The sequence below is a fragment of the Giraffa tippelskirchi genome, chromosome 13 (assembly GCF_054371585.1).
Source record: "Giraffa tippelskirchi isolate mGirTip1 chromosome 13, T2T-mGirTip1v1.2.pri, whole genome shotgun sequence".
Taxonomy (NCBI): Eukaryota; Metazoa; Chordata; class Mammalia; order Artiodactyla; family Giraffidae; genus Giraffa; species Giraffa tippelskirchi.
In genome coordinates, this window is record NC_137287.1 from 29,678,667 (window position 1) to 29,698,957 (window position 20,291).

The following is a 20,291-nucleotide window of genomic DNA, read 5'->3' on the forward strand; positions in this document are numbered from 1 at the left end:
CAGGTTTAGGAAACAAGGCAAGGGACAGGCACCCAGAGCAAACACACCCACTCAGATTGCTGGGGTCACTCTGGCCCCTCCTTTTGGAGGAGGAAGGAAAGAGTCTGGCAGGCTTGTTTTTCTTTCCTGCCAATAATGCTAACACTCAGATGTGAGTCTCTTCTTTGCACAGATGATATGCTAGCTAATAAAAGCTCATCTGAAATCAGTCTCTTGGAGAGTGTTTTTGTGTGTGTGTTTGTGTGTGTGTGTGCATGTGTGTGGCTTCACTGCCCATCTGTAGCCTAAGCTGCAGGGAGACATATGCCTTTGTGGGTGACTTTGCAATTGAAAAGGACTCCAACATTCTGTGCTCAACTCTCTGAAATAAGAGCCTCCCACCGCTTCAGACCTTCCCTGCTCACAAGCCGAGGTCACCCAAGAAATGCCATGTGGCGGCAATGCTTTTCCAAACAGGCAGCCGTCCCTGGGACATTAGTGCCCAAGAAGCAGAGTGTCTGTTTGCAAAGATCACCTGCTCCTTGTCCCCACCAGCATCCACCCCCACTTCTCTGATCACAGTTCCTCCCCTCCCCCACTCTGCAGCCATGCGGTCAGTGGGGTCAACCTCAGTGTCCGGTTTCAAGGGATAACCCTTGTCCCAGGCCTAGTCAATCAGAAGGTCCCATCGGCCTGAGGATGGGAACAAGGATGAGAAAGTACTCAGATTTGTCCAGTGAGAGTCAATCTCAGGACCCTCACGGAAGGCTTTTTTCCTAGAAGTGGAAGAGAGAAAGAGCTGGATTTAAATTCCACCTCTGAACACCTCCCTGGTGGCTCAGACGGTAAAGCGTCTGCCTGCAATGCAGGAGACCCGGGTTCAATCCCTGGGTCAGGAAGGTCCCCTGGAGAGTGAAATGGCAACCCACTCCAGTACTCTTGCCTGAAAAATCCCATGGACAGAGGAGCCTGGTAGGCTATATAGTCCATGGGGTCGCAAAGAGTCAGACATGACTGAGTGACTTCACTTTCTGCACACTTACCGTGTGCCCTTGGGCAAATAACTTATCTGAGCCTCATTTTGTTCAATGGCCAAATGGGTATCCAACCATCCAGCGCTTGCAGGATGCAAGATGACGACACATAGTAGGTGCTTCATAAACAGCTTCCCCCACATCCAGCCTCTTCTTCCTCTAGGCTTCCTAACAGCTGATCTCATCTATCTGGAAACCTTCCAAAACTCATAAATTTAAACCTCCAGCACTGATCTCTCTTTTGATCTCCAGACTCATCTATCCAACCACTGACTTGGCATCTCTGTCTGGACGTTTCCCAAGTGTCCCAAACTTAATAATGCCTCAAATCAAGGACTGAGCCACTCTTCCCCGAACCAACTCCCCCAAAGCATTCAGTCACCTTCATCTCAGAAATGGCACCTCCAATGGTCTCAGCCAGCCAACCCAGAAACCCAGGAGGCATCTCCCATCATCAGAACTAAGCCATCACCAGGTTCCGTTGATAGTCTCTCATATATTTCTTGAATCTCTCCCCTTCCAAAAACATCCCCATCTCACCCTAGGTTCAGTCACCATCATCTCTTTCCTGGATGATGGCACCAACCCACTATAGATTGAGCATCTAGAAATCTCTTTGTTAAAGGGGAATCTGGTTGAAGTCACCCCCACTGCATAAAGTTTTCCAATGGCTTCCCAGGACTTTTAGAATAAAATCAGAAATCTTTACCTTAATTCAAAAAAGAGCATGAACTGGTCCAGCCCAGCCTTCTGGTCTCACCACTGAGCATTCCTTTGGACCTGACCTTGGAGATATTTAACTCAGAGACCAGACCATCAAGCAACCTGACTTCTGGTTCCTGAATAACCATTGGCTTCCTTTTGAGCTTTGACTGCACAACATCTCTTCTCCGGGACTTTTTTAAAATGGACAAGTGGGACACTAAGGAGCCCTACAGATCTGTCAAAAGCTGGGCTTTTTTCTATAGCCCCTCTGAGGCAGACTTAAAGAAGAGACCAAATATATACACACAGTGGAATACTCCTCAGCCATAGAAAAGGAATGAAATAATTCCATTTGGAGCAACATGGATGGACCTAGAGATCATCATACTTAGTGAAGTAAATCAGACAGAAAAAGACAAATACCATGTGATACCATTCACACGTGGAATCTAAAAAAATGATACAAATGAACTTATTTATGAAACAGAAACAGACTCAGAGACACAGAAAACAAATTTATGGCTACCAAAGGGAAAAGGTGGGGAGAAGGATAAATTAGGCGTAGGAGCTTAACAGATCTACACCCTTCTATACGTAAAATAGATAAACAACAAGGATCTACTCTACAGCACAGGGAATTATATTCAATCTTATGGTAACCTATAATGGAACAGAATTTGAAAGAGAATAGATAGATATGTATTGATATATAGTAGATATATATGTATAACTAAATCTCTTTGCTGTACACCTGAAATTAACACAACATTATAAATCAGTTATACTTTAGTCTAAAAAAAGAATGCAAGGCCAGCATATGGCTTATCCAACAGCTATTATTTCGTCCTGTCCCACAGAATATTATGGATGTTGTCACTTCTGCTTATTGTTGTTGTTAGTAGTATTTGAAGGTTGCTTTTATGCCCGCTGTCTTGTAACGAAGAGAATGTTGCTTGCCGTTCAAGCAGGTTGGTTTTTTGCACGTGGCCAAAACAAACAATTCTCAGAAATACACACCAATGTTTGAAAAGATCGGAATACATCAATCTTAGGGAGACAGAGCCTTTGAGGGCAAAGAAATCTGGGTCTAAATCTGGATTTGGCCATTTTGGAACTTACATAACCTGGAGCAAAATGGGTCATGTTCTTCCCATGTTTGAAGCCCTTCCTTGGTTTCCCGGTGATCTGAGACTAAAGTCCTAGGTCACTGCTAGGGGGTCTAAGACTCTGCGTGTTCTGGCCACTGTGACTGCTCTGATCTCTTTCTGCACCACACCCCTCTCATCTCACTCTGCTTCAACCATGCTGACCTTCTCGCTCCTGAAATCTTTCCCACTTTGAGGTTCATACACATGCGGTTTCCTCCAGTGGGATGTGTGCCCCTTGACAACACCAACTATTCAGTTTCAGCTCACTGTTATCCTCTTAGGGATGCTGCCTTTCATGGTCTATCCATCCCCAAGACTCGGTCTAATGTCCTTTGTAGATGCCCTCACAGCTCCCTCTAATTAGATCTCAACAGCATAGATCATGGCTGTCATTCAATACTTGGTTAAGAATGCAATTTTGAGCTTATATTCCTATTAGAGTGCAAGCCCTATGAAGACCCAAGTGCCAAAGAATTGATGTCTTCAAACTGTGGTGCTGGAGAAAACTCTTGAGAGCCCCTTGAAATGCAAGGAGATTAAACCAGTCTATTCTAAAGGTAATCAATTCTGAATATCCATTGGAAGGACTGATGCTGAAACTGGAGCTCCAACATTTTGACCCTGTGATGCAAAGAGCCAACTCATTGGAAAAGACCTTGATGCTGGGAAAGGTTGAAGGCAAAAGGAGAAGGGCGCAGCAGAGGATGAGATGGTTGGATGGCATCACCAACTCGATCAACATGAATTCGAGCAAACTCCGGAAAATAGTTGAGGACAGGGGAGCCTGGCATGCTGCAGTCCATGGGGTCGCAAAGAGTCAGACACAACTTAGCGACTATACAACAACAACAACCTACAAAGACAGAGATCACTGACGCTCTCCCAGGGCATTGCCAGCTCCTACCACAGTACCTGACATTTAGATCATTATCAAATGAATGAATGACTGTGAAGTGATTTAACCCCCTGTAGCCTCTGCTTTTGCACAATGAGGATAATCAGGACTAACTCCTGGAATGATTGCAGGGAGAAGCAGGGAAATTCTGCAGGCTTATTATCATGCCTGGCGCACGTTAAGGGGATTCATCAAAGTGCACGATTTAGGGATCCAGAGCATAGTGTTTCCAATTCTGGCTCTTCCACTTTGTAGCCATGTGACTGTGACAGACACCTCTCTGATCACTCAGAGCTGTTGTGGGGGATTAAACAAGAGCTTGCAAGTGAAGGTCCTGACATAAAATTGGCAATTTGTGAAGTCCAAATGCTATTACTCTAAGTCAGGTCAGTGGTTTTCCATCACAGAGAGCTTTATAAAGCACTGATGGCCAGGCCCCATTCCGGATCAATTAAATCCATTTATCTAGGGTAGAATCCTTGGTGATTGGCACTTTCCCCAACCCATTTATTATGAATGTGCTTAAGCACACAGAAGAGTTGAAAAATTTCTACCGTGAATGCTCATATATCCACAACTTAATTTCTACATTTAACATTTACTATTCTTGCTTTTTCATATATTTATCCAACTTTTCACCCATCAATCCATATTTGTGGGGCTGCTTTTTTTATTCTTTTGCATTTCAAAGTAAATTGCACATAGCAGCCTATCTTCCCCTAAACAGTTCTGCATGACTGTTGTGTCATGAACTAAAGTTCAGTTATCTGTTTATATTTGTCTCTTTGGAAATAAAATTTCTTTAAGAATGTAACACGCAATCTGAAATATATCACTTTACGGTTTTAACAATTGCATCTGCATGCATGGTCAGTCGCTCAGGAGTGTCTGATTCTTTGAGATCCCATGGACTGTAGCCTGCCAGGCTCCTCTGTCCATGAAATTTTCCAGGCAAGAATACTGGACTGGGTTGCCATGTCCTCCTCCAGGGGATCTTCCTGAACCAGGGATTGAACCCGAGTCTCTTCTGTCTCCCGCATTGGCAGGCAGATTCTTTGCAACTGTGACACCTGGGAAGCCCCCTTGCATGCTACCGTGTAACCTCAATCTGTATCAAGACAGACAATATTACCACCACTCCAGAAAGTTCCTTAAAATCATTCCTCAGTGAATGCATACCTCTAACCCCCACAATCAACCATTGTTCTGATTTTTTTCTACCATAGATTAGTTTAGGGCAATGGAGTTTTCAATACTCTAGAGGAGCAGAAATTAACATTGTAAATCAACTATCCTTTGATAAAATTGTTAAAAAGTGCCCTAGGGGAGATTCTTTGTGAGGTCAAAATTCAGAACCAAAGACCTAGTTAAATGCATTTACCCTAGTGAGTCTCAGGAGAGGGGAGGAGACTGGGACATAGAAGAAAGCCCTTCTGACCTTCTGAGTCAACAGGCCCTGGGATTGGCCAGGTAGAGGAGGAGGAAAACAAGCAAACACAATATAACATTCTCAAAATGACAAAGCTCTTACACATGTAAAACAGATTCAGGATTGAGGGTGTGTAGGGGGAGGAGAAGTGTATGATTGTGAAGGGGTAGAATGAAGAAAAGCTTTGTGGTGATGGAATCTTATTCCAGCAGTGGTTACAGTAATCTACCCATGTGACATAACGGTAGAGAACTATACACACACATCGTACCCATGTCAAATTCCTATTTTTGATACTATAACTATAATTATGTAAGATTGAACCAGTGGAAGAAACCTAGTAAGGAGTACCTGTAAACTCTCTGTACTATTTTTACACCTTTTTGTAAATCTACAATTATTTCAAAAGTAAAAGTTATATTAAGTGAACACCTTTGACAAACAAAAAAAAGCTAACACAAAAGGACTACAATCAGCTATGATTCCATTTGTACCACGTTGGGGAGCATGCAAACCTACTTCATGGTAGAAGGAATCAAAACAGTGGCTTCCTCTAGCAGTGGTCCCCAACCTTTTTGGCACCAGGGAGCAATTTTGTGGAAGACAATTTTTCCATGGATCGGAGGGTGGGGATGGTTTGAGGATGATTCAAAGCCATTACATTTATTGGGCACTTTATTTCTATTATTATTACATCAGCTCCACCTCAGATCAACAGGCGTTAGATCCCAGAGATTGGGGACCCCCACCCTAGAGGATGGGGCTGCTGACTGAGAAGAGCTCTAAGGGAATTTGGGGGATGGTGGAAAGGTTCTCCATCCTCATAGGGGAGTTGGTGATGCAGGTTTATGCATCTGTCGAAATTCATTGTTCACTTAAGCTACTGTGCAGTTCCCTGTATGTAAATTATACTGATTAAAACAAATTCAAGGCTGAGGATTTGGCAGTGGGGGACTTGCAGACACCAATTACATGCATGCTAAGCAGTTTTATCCCCAGAAGACTCAGCACGGGGTGCCTTCTATGAAACGAATTTTGGCCATCATTTATCAAATTTTCTTAACAAACTTTTTTTTTTTTTCAAAATTACAATTCAGCATGCCAAAATAACAGACCCAAAGGAAGCTTTCTGTCTGAGTGGAGATAAGCAACTGAAGATCTCTTGAAGGCTCCACCCTCAGGACTTCCCCTTCTATCCCTTAAGACCCTGAGACACATCCAAAGATCCTTAGAGATCATGGATCCCAGGTTGACAATCCAAGGTTAAGAGCCAAGTCAGTTGCATGGGTGAGCACTGCACAACTTCAGACTATGATGTAAATGACATCACTTGGAGGTGTGCAAGGCAGCAGCCTTAGGGGCCATGCTGTAACACAATCAAGACAAGTAGGCCTGGAAAAGGTGATGAATGGTAACTAGGACATAGTCAGAGCACTAAGTTCAAGAGAGCATGGTGGGGCTTAGAGCAAACTGATGAACTCAGCCCTGTTAAAAGTAAAGACAGCTGCTACTCACCTCCGACTGATTGTAGCTATGTGGGAAAACGAGCTCAGTACTGCCAGATCTGAATTTTTTCAAAAGAAGCCAAAAATCTGGATTTCATATGAAGCTTCTCAGTTTTTAAATGCTAGGAATTAAGTTCATTTTTTTAAAAAAGTATGTAGCTCAAATCAAAAGTATCTGCAAGACAAATACACCTCTGGGTCACCACTTTGCAGCTTTTGGTTTGATAGTTTCATCAGAAAGTATCTGAGTTCTTGGGAACAAATAAAAAGAGAGACGTATATATCACACCCTCTGTGCCATGGATACACCCAGGAATTGGAGCGGTCTCCCTTCTGAGTCAGGAGACCTCAGTCACACCTCCCTGAAATTTCCAAGGAATTATGCAATTCAGCAACACAGGCAGAAACACAGGCAGAAACTCCAGCTTAGGAAGCACAGAAAGAGCTATGGCACTGTTTCCTGCATGTCCATCCACCCCTTGGCCAGTGATGCACCTGAGCGGACACCATTGTGAAGGCAGGGATTACAAGATTGAGGTACCCAGATCTCAGACTCAGAGCAGCTCAGCATAGGCACCATTTAAATGAATAAGCAAGAGAAAACTGCTTACTTAGTACACTCATTAGGGGAGTTTGGGAGAGAATGGATACATGTATATGCATGGCTGAGTCCCTTCACTATTCACCTGAACTATCACAACATTGTTAATCAGCTATACTCCCAATACAAAATAAAAAGTTTTTAAAAAATAAAATAAAATTCACATTACATCTGTGTCTCTATATTGGTGTTTTCCTTTCTGGCTTACTTCACTCTGTATAATAGGCTCCAGTTTCATCCACCTCATTAGAACTGATTCAAATGTATTATTTTTAATGGCTGAGTAATATTCCATTGTGTATATGCACCACAGCTTTCTTATCCGTTTGTCTGCTGATGGACATCTAGGTTGCTTCCACGTCCTGGCTATTATAAACAGTGGACTCTGTGGGAGAAGGCGAGGGTAGGATGATTGGAGAGAATAGCATTGAAACATGTATATTATCATATGTGAAACAGATCGCCAGTCCAGGTTCGATGCATGAGACAGGGTGCTCAGGGCTGGTGCACTGGGATGACCCAGCGGGATGGGATGGGGAGGGAGGTGGAAGGGAGGTTCAGGATGGGGAACACATATACACCCATGGCTGATTCATGTCAATGTATGACAAAAACTATACAATATTGTAATTAGCCTCCAATAAAAATAAAAATAAAACTTCCTATCGAATAAAAAAAATTCACATTAGATCATCTAAAAGCAGGCTCTTCTATATAAATAAATACATAGAAATGAATGCAAACATCTCAGGTTTTTCAAGCCCTTCTTCCATGTCATTTTGAGAAATCCTCTGAGATTTAGGAGGAACTCTAATGATGCAAGAGTAGAAGCCAAGTGAGGAAGCAGGAGAGAGCAGGAAAAAATTCAGAAGCCAAACCATCATTTTGTTGGGCTGAAGGCCAGATGGACATTCAAAAGACACTCCCGGGACTTCCCTGGTGGTCCAGTGGTTAAGAATTCGCCCGCCAATGCAGGGAACATGGGTTCGATCCCTAGTCCAGGAACTAAGATCCCACATGCCACGGGGCAACTAAGCCCACGCGCCACAACTGCTGAGCCCTGGCACCTGGAGCCTGTGTTCTGCAACAAGAGAAGCCACTGCGCATTGCAACTCAAGAGTAGCCCTGGCTTATCACAACTAGAGAAAACCCACACACAGCAATGAAGACCAAAAATAAAATAAATTGAAAATAATATTTTTTAAAAAGACACTCTTGTTTGGGTTTGGGACATCCTCAACTGACTAGAAAAGATCAGTTTTCATTCCAATCCCAAAGAAAGGCAATGCCAAAGAATGCTCAAACTACCACACAATTGCACTCATCTCACATGCTGGCAAAGTAATGCTCAAAATTCTCCAAGCCAGGCTTCAACAGTATGTGAACTGTGAAATTCCAGATGTACAAGATGGATTTAGAAAAGGTAGAGGAACCAGAGATTAAATTGCCAACATCCGTTGGATCATCAAAAAAGCAAGAGAGTTCCAAAAAGACGTCTACTTCTGCTTTACTGACTATGCCAAAGCCTTTGGCTGTGTGGATCACAACAAACTGTGGAAAATTCTTTAAGAGATGGGAATACCAGGCCACCTTACCTGCCTCCTAAGAAATCTGTATGTAGGTCAAGAACCAACAGTTAGAACTGGACATGAAACAACAGAATGTTTCCAAATAGGGAAAGGAGTATGTCAAGATTGTATATTGTCACCCTGCTTATTTAACTTTGCATGAAATGTTCCCTTGGTATCTCTAATTTGCTTGAAAAGATCTCTAGTCTTTACCATTGTATTGTTTTCCTCTATTTCTTTGCATTGATCGCTGAGGAAAGCTGTCTTATCTCTCCTTGCTATTCTTTGGAACTCTGCATTCAAATGGGTATATCTTTCCTTTTCTCCTTTGCTTTCCACTTCCCATCTTTTCACAGCTATTTGTAAGGCCTCCTCAGACAGCCATTTTGCTTTTTTGAATTTCTTTTTCTTGGGGATGGTCTTGATTCCTGTCTCCTGTACAATGTCACAAACCTCCATTCATAGTTCATCAGGTATTCTGTCTATCAGATCTAGTCCTTTAAATCTATTTCTCACTTCTACTGTATAGTCATAAGGGATTTGATTTAGGTCATACCTGTATGGTCTAGTGGTTTTCTCCACTTTCTTCAATTTCAGTCTGAATTTGGCAATAAGGAGTTCATGATCTGATCCACAGTCAGCTCCCGGTCTTGTTTTTGCTGACTATATAGAGCTTCTCCATCTTTGGCTGCAAAGAATATAATCAATCTGATTTTGGTGTCGACCATCTGGTGATGCCCACGTGTAGAGTCTTCTCTTGTGTTGTTGGAAGAGAGTGTTTGCTATGACCAGTGCGTTCTCTTGGCAAAACTCGATTAGCCTTTGGCCTGCTTCATTCTGCACTCCAAGGCCATATTTGCCTGTTACTCCAGGTGTTTCTTGACTTCCTACTTTTGCATTCCAGTCCCCTATAATGAAAAGGACATCTTTTTTGGGTGTTAGTTCTAGAAGGTCTTGTAGGTCTTCATAGGACTGTTCAGCTTCTTCGGTGTTACTGGTCGGGGCATAGACTTGAATTACCGTGATATTGAATGGTTTGCCTTGGAAATGAACAGAGATCATTCTGTCATGTTTGAGATTGCATCCAAGTACTGCATTTTGGACTCTTTTGTTGACTATGATGGCTACTCCATTTCTTCTAAGGGATTCCTGCCCATAGTAGTAGATATAATGGTCATCTGAGTTAAATTCACCCATTCCAGTCCATCTTAGTTCACTGATTCCTAGAATGTCGATGTTCACTCTTGTCATCTCCTGTTTAACCACTTCCAATTTGCCCTGATTCATGGACCTAACATTCCAAGTTCCTATGCAATATTGCTCTTTACAGCATTAAATCTTGCTTCTATCACCAGTCCCATTCACAACTGGGTGTTGTTTTTGCTTTGGCTCCATCCCTTCATTCTTTCTGTAGTTATTTCCCCACTGATCTCCAGTAGCGTATTGGGCACCTACTGACCTGGGGAGTTCATCTTTCAGTGTCCTATCTTTTTGCCTTTTCATACTATTCATGGGGTTCTCAAGGCAAGAATACTGAAATGGTTTGCCATTCCCTTCTCCAGTGGACCACGTTCTGTCAGATCTCTCCACCATTAGAAATACCAAGGGAACATTTCATGCAAAGATGGGCTCAATAAAGGACAGAAATGGTAGGGATGTAACAGAAGCCGAAGATATTAAGAAGAGGTGGCAAGAATACACAGAAGAATTGTACAAAAAAGTTCTTCACGACCCAGACAATCACGATGGTGTGATCACTCACCTAGAGCCAGACATCCTGGAATGTGAAGTCAAGTGGGCCTTAGGTAGCATCATTACAAACAAAGCTAGTGGAGGTGATAGAATTCCAGTTGAGCTATTTCAAATCCTGAAAGATGATGCTGTGAAAGTGCTGCACTCAATATGCCAGCAAATATGGAAAACTCAGCAGTGGCCACAGGACTGGAAAAGGTCAGTTTTCATTCCAACTCCAAAGAAAGGCAATGCCAAAGAATGCTCAAACCACCGCACAATTGTACTTATCCCATACGCTAGTAAAGTAATGCTTAAAATTCTCCAAGCAAGGCTTCAGCAATACATGAACCGTGAACTTCCAGATGTTCAAGCTGGTTTTAGAAAAGGTAGAGGAACCAGAGATCAAATTGCCAACATCCGATGGATCATCAAAAAAGCAAGAGAGTACCAGAAAAACATCTATTTCTGCTTTATTGACTATGTCAAAGCCTTTGACTGTGTGGATCACAATAAACTGTGGAAGATTCTGAAAGAGATTGGAATATCAGACCATCTGACCTGTCTCTTGTGAAACCTGTATGCAGGTCAGGAAGCAACAGTTAGAAGTGGACATGGAACAACAGACTGGTTCCAAACAGGAAAAGGAGTACGTCAAGGCTGTATACTGTCACCCTGCTTATTTAACTTCTATGCAGAGTACATCATGAGAAATGCTGGGCTGGATGAAGCACAAGCTGGAATCAAGATTGCCGGGAGAAATATCAATAACCTCAGATGTGCAGATGACACCACCCTTATGGCAGAAAGTGAAGAAGAACTAAAGAGCCTCTTGATGAAAATGAAAGTGGAGACTGAAAAAGTTGGCTTAAAGCTCAACATTCAGAAAACTAAGATCATGGCATCTGGTCCCATCACTTCATGGCAGATAGATGGGGAAACAGTGGAAACAGTGTCAGACTTTATTTTTCTAGGCTCCAAAATCACTGCAGATGGTGACTGCAGCCATGAAATTAAAAGACACTTGCTCTTTGGAAGAAAATCTATGACCAACCTAGAGAGCTTATTAAAAAGGAGAGACATTACTTTGCCAACAAAGGCCTGTCTAGTCAAAGCTACGGTTTTTCCAGTAGTCATATATGGATGTGAGAGTTGGACTATAAAGAAAGCTGAGTGCTGAAGAGTTGATGCTTTTGAACTGTGGTGTTGGAGAAGACTCTTGAGTCCCTTGGACTGCAAGGAGATCCAACCAGTCCATTCTAAAGGAAATCAGTCCTGAATTTCATTGGAAGGACTGATGCTGAAGCTGAAACTCCAATACTTTGGCCACCTGATGCGAAGAGTTGACTAATTGGAAAAGACCCTGTTGCTGGGAAAGAGTGAAGGCGGGAGGAGAAGGGGATGACAGAGGATGAGATGGTTGAATGGCATCACTGACTCAATGGACATGAGGTTGAGTAAACTCCAGGAGTTGGTGATGGACAGGGAGGCCTGGCGTGCTGCAGTCCATGGCGTCACAAAGAGTCGGACACTACTGAGCGACTGAACTGAAATGAACTGAACCACCTGATTCAAGTCCCTTTCCCTACCTGGGTCCTACCTAAGCCTACTCGGTTAGAATCTCCATACATGTGGCCAAGAAACCTGCTTTCTCAGCAAGTATCTTCGAGAAACTCAGAAACACACCAAATTCAAGAAACACGGGCCCCCAAAATCTTATCCACTCCTGTGTCTTTAAAATCTGTTTGCACACCATTAGAAAAACACATATATCTTTATCCCAGAACTCTCTTGTGAGTCCAAGACACCAAAGATCACCTGCAGACTTGATTTTTCCAGTTGGGCACCTCATAGGTATCTTAAATTTCTAAGAACAACACTGAACTCTTGATCTTCTTAGTAAATGACACCTCAATCCAACTAGCTGCCTATGCCAGAAATGCGAGAATTGTCTTTGACACCTCTGTTTTCCTCATCCATGACATCATATCCCTGACCATGATCCACTGATATCCAGTTCTACCTTTGTAAGGGTCGGGTTTTGCTGTAGAAACAAATAACTCTAAAATCTGAGTGGTTGAAGACCACGATGAGTCAGTTAGAGCTCTGCCTGACTCTGTGGAACTTATTCTCAAAATGCAGGCCAAGTTCAGGACATTCTCAAGATGCAGGCAAAGTTAAGGACTATGTCATGTGTCACCTCATTCCAGAGCCAGGGTGAGAGCAAATGACAGGAACACAAGAGGCTGCTAGATGCACATGAGTTCTCTTAAAGCCTGTTCTCTGACTGTACCCTGTTGGTTCTGCCCATATTCCATCAGCCAAAGCAAGCCATGTGGCCAAGCCCAAAATCAGCAGAGTGAGGAAGTACATGAAGCAGAAAGTGAATCTTTACAGAACGATGAGAGAGTCCTTGGTGACACCCAAAATATGTCCTGGATCCATCCACTTCTCTCTGTTACCATGGTTCCCATTCTGGTCCAAGTCAGCATCATCTCTGACTGGTTGTCCACACAGCCCCCCAACTACCTGCCTGCCTTCAATGGCTCCTCCAATCTGTCTCCACACAGGAGTCAGTGCGATTTGTTCACAGGGTTGATCAGCTCATGGTGGGCTCTCTGATGGCTTCCATAGCACTTAGGAAAAATTCAAAATCTGTATTGATCGCTAAGGCCCAACCAAAGCTGTCCCTAGACCATCTCTCTATACCAGGTATACTGAGCCTGGAGTCCACGGACCCCCACTGGGTTCCTGCCTTCGTTCCCTCTCTGCTCTCATGCTGCAGCCACACCAACCTTCCTGCAGGTCCCTCTAACTCACTGTCTTCATTTCTAGATGCCACCTCACTTCATTCTAGAGGCCATTCCCTCCACCTGGAACGTGCTTACCATCCTCCTTGCTACCTGAGCTTCCTCCTATTCACCTGGCAGGTCTCAGCTTATAATACCCTTGCTCAGAAAGACAAAGGATTGCCCAGTCTAAATGAACTCTTCATATAGTTTCTTAAATAACCTGTATTCATTACAAATTGAAATTGTAAGTGGACAATTACCAGCTTGATGTCTGCCTCTCTGCCACTTGGTAAAAGCCACATGGGCAGGTACTGTGTGTCTATGTTACCCACCATCAAGTCACCAGTGTTGGACATGGTATACATAGTAGATGCTTGATGACTGCTTGCTTTGGGTTTTTTTAATATTTTATTTCTTTGGCTGCACTGGGTCTTAGTTGCACCATGGAGGATCTTCAATCTTCACTGCAGGATGCAAGATCTTTAATGTAGCATGAGAACTCTTAGTTGTAGCATGTGGGATCAAGTTCCCCAATCAGGGACTGAACCTGGGCCTCCTGCTTTGGGAGCACTGAGTCTTAGCCTCTGGACCACGAGGGAAGTTCAGATGACTGCTTGTTGAATGAATACCAAATGTTCTTTAACTGAGCACTTACTTTCATTTCATCCTCATACCTGATCTAAGTATATTAATCCAAGGAAACTGAAGCTCAGAAAAGTAATGTGTCTAAAGTCACACATCTAAAGCCTAGATACAGATCCAGATGTGTCTATTTCTGGGGTCCACACAAGTAAGTGTTGCCCCTTGTTACTTCCTCTAGAAGAAATGCAAAAGTAGTTTTGCAGGACATGAGACGATCCATCCTGTGTTCTTTGCAATGTAAGTCAGCCTCCAAGACAAGAAGAAAGTCAATTCCTTCCTCTTGCAAAAAACCTAGCTGAGGGTTAGCACAGGGTACTCAGGGAGGGACTGAACTGTTCCATTCTCCTCTCCACCTAGCCTCCACCATGAAATGAGTAATCTCTTTTAGAGAAAGAGAGAGGAAATACACACAAAGATGAATTGCTTAAGAATCCAAGATGGAGACAAAGAGTATGGCACAGGCCATGTGTGCTCAGGGCCAAATGGATTGTACGGACGATGCCACACTAGAAGTGGGATGGCACTTCTGTGCCTCAGTTTACCCAGTTGTGAAATGGGGTGATAAGACTCGTCCCAATCTTCTGGAAGTGTGGGAAGGAAGCTACACATTCAAAGTGTTTGGTTTTACCTAGAAAATCACAAGCATTCAGTGATGACCCCTTTGCAAAATGCCAGTCACCCCTAGACAATTTACAAAGCAAAAATGACAGTGATCTTTGTGGATACTATAGTTACAAGAGTGAAGAAGGGAATCCTGTGATTAAACTGCTGTAAACAACCTTTAATTATGGCATAAAAAGCCCAGGTCTCTGAGACAGAAAAACTGGGATCTAGAGCAGATTCTAGGTCCTACCTACCCTGTGATCATGGGCAATGTTTCTCCTTCTGTGAGACTTAGTTTTGTTTTTGTCTGCAGTCAAGAACGTTAACAGCACTCTTTTGCCAACTTCTCATTCTCCTACGGAGAAGGCAATGGCACCCCACTCCAGTACTCTTGCCTGGAAAATCCCATGGATGGAGGAGCCTGGTAGGCTGCAGTCCATGGGGTCGCTAAGAGTCAGACATGACTGAGCGACTTCACCTTCACTTTTCACTTTCATGCACTGGAGAAGGAAATGGCAACCCACTCCCGTGTTCTTGCCTGGAGAATCCTAGGGACGGCGGAGCCTGGTGGGCTGCCATCTATGGGGTCGCACAGAGTCGGACACGACTGAGGTGACTTAGCAGTTGCAGTAGCATTCTCCTACCGCTTTCACAGATTTTACTGAACAGTATACCACTTCTCCAATGGCCCAGTAGTAAAGAAGCTGCTGGCAATGCAGGAGGCACAGGAGACACTGGTTCAAATCCTGAGTCAGGAAGATCCACTGGAGAAGAGCATGGGAAACCACTCAGTATTCTTGCCATGGAAAGAGGAGCCTGGCAGGCCACAGTCCATGGGGTCACAAAGAGTCAGACAAAACTGAAACGACATATACGCATGCATATCACTCATAATATTATTTAATAAATATTTCTAATTTATACCCATTTATTCAACAAATACTCATCAGCACCTATAATATGTCAGACAATCCTCTAGGTACTGAGGCACTGTTCTAGATGACTTTTTTTTTTACTTAATATCTATTTTTCTCCCATCCTAAGCAATAATATCCATGAACTCATGGGACTGATAAGCTAACTATTGGTATTTTTTTCTAACATATATTACAATCAATGTGAAAATAACAACAAGGTCCTACTGTATAACACAGAGAACTATATTCAACATCCTGTGATAAACCATAATGGAAAAGAATATGAAAAAGAATATATGTCTGTATAACTGAATCACTTTGCTGTACAGCAGAAATTAACACAACATTGCAAATTAACTCTACTTCAATAACATTTTTTTAAAAATCAATGTAAAAATTGTAGAAGGAAACAGGTCCTTTAACATCGACATTAATCTCAGGTAGGGGAACCTGGTGGCTCAGATGGTAAAGAATCTGCCTGCAATGCAGGAGACCTGGATTTGATTCCTGGATCAGCAAGATCCCCTGGAGAAGGAAATGGCTACCCACTCCAGTATTCTTGCCTGGGGAATCCCATGGACAGAGGAACCTGGTGGGCTACAGTCCATGGGGTCACCAAGAGTTGGACATGACTAAGTGACTAACAATCTCAGGTGCTCCAAGTGATACAAGGTGGATGCTTTTGGAGACCTGGATAATAGGTAAGATTCCTGCTAACTCTCAAAAATGTTCTGTTCTAGATTTCTCTGGAGAGACTGACACATTTATCTCCTCTCTTCCAACCCACCCTGCTCTAGCCATGAACAGAGTGACGTTAATTAAGCAATTATTCAGCGATTACAAGTTTTTTTCTGAGCCAGAGACTAGGGCTCTGTCAGTTTGAGAACATGCTTGAACTTTCTGGCTCTCCACTTTTAATTCACACCCCAAACTTCAGGCACTTTCATCTTCTCCCTTTCAGTCACAGAGGACTTTGGTTTACACTCAAGCACTGTTTTCATCTTCAAAGGATATTATCAACTTGCAATGATGTCTCTATATCTGACATGGGAACAGCTCCAAAAAAACTCATAATCACCCTACTAGACAGCTCTTCCCAACAATAGTTAATAAGTTGTACATAATGAGTCTAAAATGTATGTTCTGAGTTGCCTTTGAAATCCAAAAAAAAAGGTTTGCAAGGAAAACTTTCCCACCAATCAGTTAAAACCCTAAAACTTCAGTAGAAAAGTGGGCTAAGGACAGGAGTGCTAATTCACAGGAGAAGAAATACAAACAACTCATAAGCATATGAAAAGGTACTCAGCTCCTTAATAATCAAAGCAAATGCAACAAGAAACAACAATATTCAATGCAAATTGAAACAACAAGAGAGGACTTTTTTCCTGTTTCAAATTAACAAAGGGTTACAGTATGATCATTTTCCTTGCTAGCTAGAGTGGGGTTTAATAGGGACTGGTGTTAGAAGAATGGTATTTCCACCTTGCTGGAAACCAGTTTGATACTGTGTTTTGGGATCCTTCAAAGAGCTTCTAATATTTGGCTCAGTACTTTCCCTTCTAGGACTCAACCACAGAAAACCAGAGGAGATCTGTCTGTCAAACATGTCTTGTTTAATGGATAAAGGAGTCTAGCATGATGGGTTTTCTAAGATCAGAGTTTCTCCACCTCAGCACTCTTGACATTTGGGGTCAGACAATTAATTCTTTGTTGGGGGTCTGTCCTGGGCATTGCAGGATGTTTGGGGCCTCCTTGGACTCTACACACGCCCAACATCCCTCTAGTTACGACAATCAAAACTGTCTCCAAGGCTAGAGGGGATGGATGGAGTGGGAGTTGGGGTTAGCAGATGCAACCTATTATATACAGAATGGATAAACAACAGGGTCCTACTGTATAGCACAGGGAACTATATTCAATAGCCTGTGATAAACCATAAAGCTTCCCAAGTGGCTCAGTGGTAAAGAATCCGCCTGACAATGCAGGAGACCTAAGAGACACAGGTTTGATCCCTGGGTTGGGAAGAACCTCCAGAGGAGGAAATGGCAACCCATCCCAGTATTCTTGCCTGAAAGAATCCCATGGACAAAGGAGCCTGGCAGACTACGGTCTGTGGGATCTTAAAGGGTTGTACACGACTGTGCAATAAACCATAATGGAAAGCAATATGAAAAAGAATATATGTATGTATATATATATATATATATATATATATATATATATATAACTGAATCACTTTGCTGTACAGCAGAAATTAACACAACATTGTAAGTCAACAATACCTCAATAAAATAAAATTTTAAAAAAATTGTCTCCATACACTGCCTCGTATGGACAATGTTCCTTGGGATGACAAAATCTGCATCGAGAACCACTGATCTAAGAATAAAAACTTCTAAATGACCTAAACGTTCAGGTATAACAGAATGGTCAGATGAGTTACAGTCTGTTCAGAAGATGAAATATTATGCAATCACTTAAAATGTTGCTTTCAAGGAGTATTTAATGACATGGAAGAAATGGTGTATGAAAAAAAGCAAAGAAGACAAGTACTTAACTAGTCATTAATTGGCCCCAATCATTTAATTAGTCATGCTTTTCCTAGAAAAACAGACTGAATGGAAATAAAGCAAATGTCCACTGCAATTATCTCTAGGTAGTAGGATAAAAAAGCAGTTTTCATTTCCTTTTTTAAAACACCTATTGGCTCTATAAGCTCAGAAAGTGAATTTCTAGTCTGAAAAACCTGGCTTTAAATCCTAGTACTGCCACTGTCTATTACTCATTAACGCTTTTTTAAATTTTTTATTTTGAAATAATTTTTATTATTTTTTAATTTTTACTTTATATTGAAGTATAGTTGATTTACAATGTTGTGCTGGTTTCAGATGTACAGCAAAGTGATTCAGATATATTTATATGTGAATATATATATATATATATTCACATATATATCTACTCCTTTTTTATTGGAGTATAGTTGCTTTACAATGAATGCTGTATTAGTGTCTGCTGTACAGCAAAGTGAATCAACTTTATGTATACATATATCCCTCTGTTTTGGGTTTCCTTCCCATGTAGGTCACAGCATTGAGTAGAGTTCCCTGTGCCAGACAACTGGTTCTCATTGGTTATAGTCATGTATATGTGGGGCTTCTCTGGTGTCTCAGATAGTAAAGAATCTGCCTTCAATGAGGGAGACCTGGGTTTGATCCCTGGGTCGGGAAGATCCCCTGGAGAAGGGAATGGCAACCCACTCCAGTATTCTTGCCTGGAGAATTCCATGGACAGAGGAGCCTGGCGAGTTACAGTCCATGGGACCACAAAGAGTCGGACATGACTGAGCAACTAAATACACACACACACAGTGTATACATGTCAGGTTCTTTTTCAGATTCATTTTCCCATATTTCAGAATATTGAGTAGAGTTCCCTGTGCTACAGGAAATAAGTAGGTCCTTGTTGGTTATCTATTTTTTAAATAATAATGTGCATATATGTAAATCCCAAACTCCTAATTACTAGCTCTTAACCTCTAACGTGCTGTGACTTCATCAATCAAACGGGAATAACCATGTATCAACTGCAAAGAGGGTAGAGAGTAAACGAGTTAATGCATAGAAAGTGCTAAGCAAGGTACCTGGTGGGTCGTAAGTATTCAGCTAAAGATGAGTTCTCATTAAGAGGTACTACCTTCTTCATTAAAATCTTTTTCTTAAAACACACAACACCAAGACAGAAGGAGCTTGTCCAGTTTCTCTGGGGAGAGATACGGCCTGAGAATGAGAGATCGCTGATGCTCGGGGATCTGACGTTGAACGGAACTGTTAGTGGTGGAATGAAAACAGCAATGAAGAATCCATCTGGCAGTGGAGACGGTCTGCGGGGAAACGTTATTTGAATTAGACAGGATGGAGAGATAGCTTCAAGTTAAGAGTACTGACTGAAGTGTCAAGAGCCATAAATTTAACTGCCTAACAGGTTAGACTACCAGTCTAGGGTCTTACAAAGAGGCATTGGGAATTGGCACTGGAAATGTTCCCAGGCGAGCCGTGGTCCATTTCATCTGAAGCCTGGAGAACCACGAGCCCCAGGGCATTGAAGGAGAGCCCCGGAGGTCTGCGGGTACTAGTGCTGGGATGGACTGAAACAATCTGGAAATTTGTCTTCAAGATCTTGCTGTCTTGTCCTGCAGATTCCTTTTCCTCTTTGGATCTCTGACAATCGATGTATTCAGATAAGCAGACTGGCTTCATTTAGAAGAATAGGAACCCTGGAGACCAACCACCTAGAGGTGATTTCTGCACCTACCACAGACTAGCTATTGTATCTCTGGGTGAGTTGCTTACTTGATGGGTCTAAGCCTTCATTTCTGCCTCTACAAGAGGTGGGTGATGGTATCTACCCTCTGTAAGAGGTTCAGCATGGAGCCAGGTAACTCCCAGCAAGGACTTGAAATGGCAGCTCTAATTGCTTTCTTTAGAGTTACTTCAGGAACTTCCCAGGTGGTCCAGCAGTTAAGAATCTGCCTTTTAGTGCAGGGGATGTGAGTTCCATCCCTCGTCAGAGTACTAAGATCACACATTCCGCCAGGCAACTAAGCCCCATGCGCCATAACTACTGAGCCAATGTGCCACAACTAGAGAGAAGCCCACATCACAATGAAGACCCAACACAGCCAAAACTAAAACAGTAAATAAATATTAAAAGCGACTCCATACACAAACCTACTATATATAAAA

General features: G+C 42.5%; 1 protein-coding gene and 1 long non-coding RNA gene across 3 annotated transcripts in view; both read right to left on the reverse strand.

Annotated features, from left to right (window-relative positions):
• Positions 1-20,291, reverse strand: part of SHISA9 (shisa family member 9) — a 345,697-nt gene that overhangs the window by 228,089 nt on the left and 97,317 nt on the right. The gene's annotated exons all lie outside the window — the stretch shown is intronic.
• LOC145533283 (uncharacterized) lies at positions 12,626-20,076 on the reverse strand. Its single transcript, XR_014073975.1, has 3 exons — positions 19,955-20,076; positions 19,190-19,429; positions 12,626-15,491 (listed from the first exon to the last, which is right to left on the reverse strand). It is a non-coding gene; the product is annotated as an uncharacterized LOC145533283 (long non-coding RNA).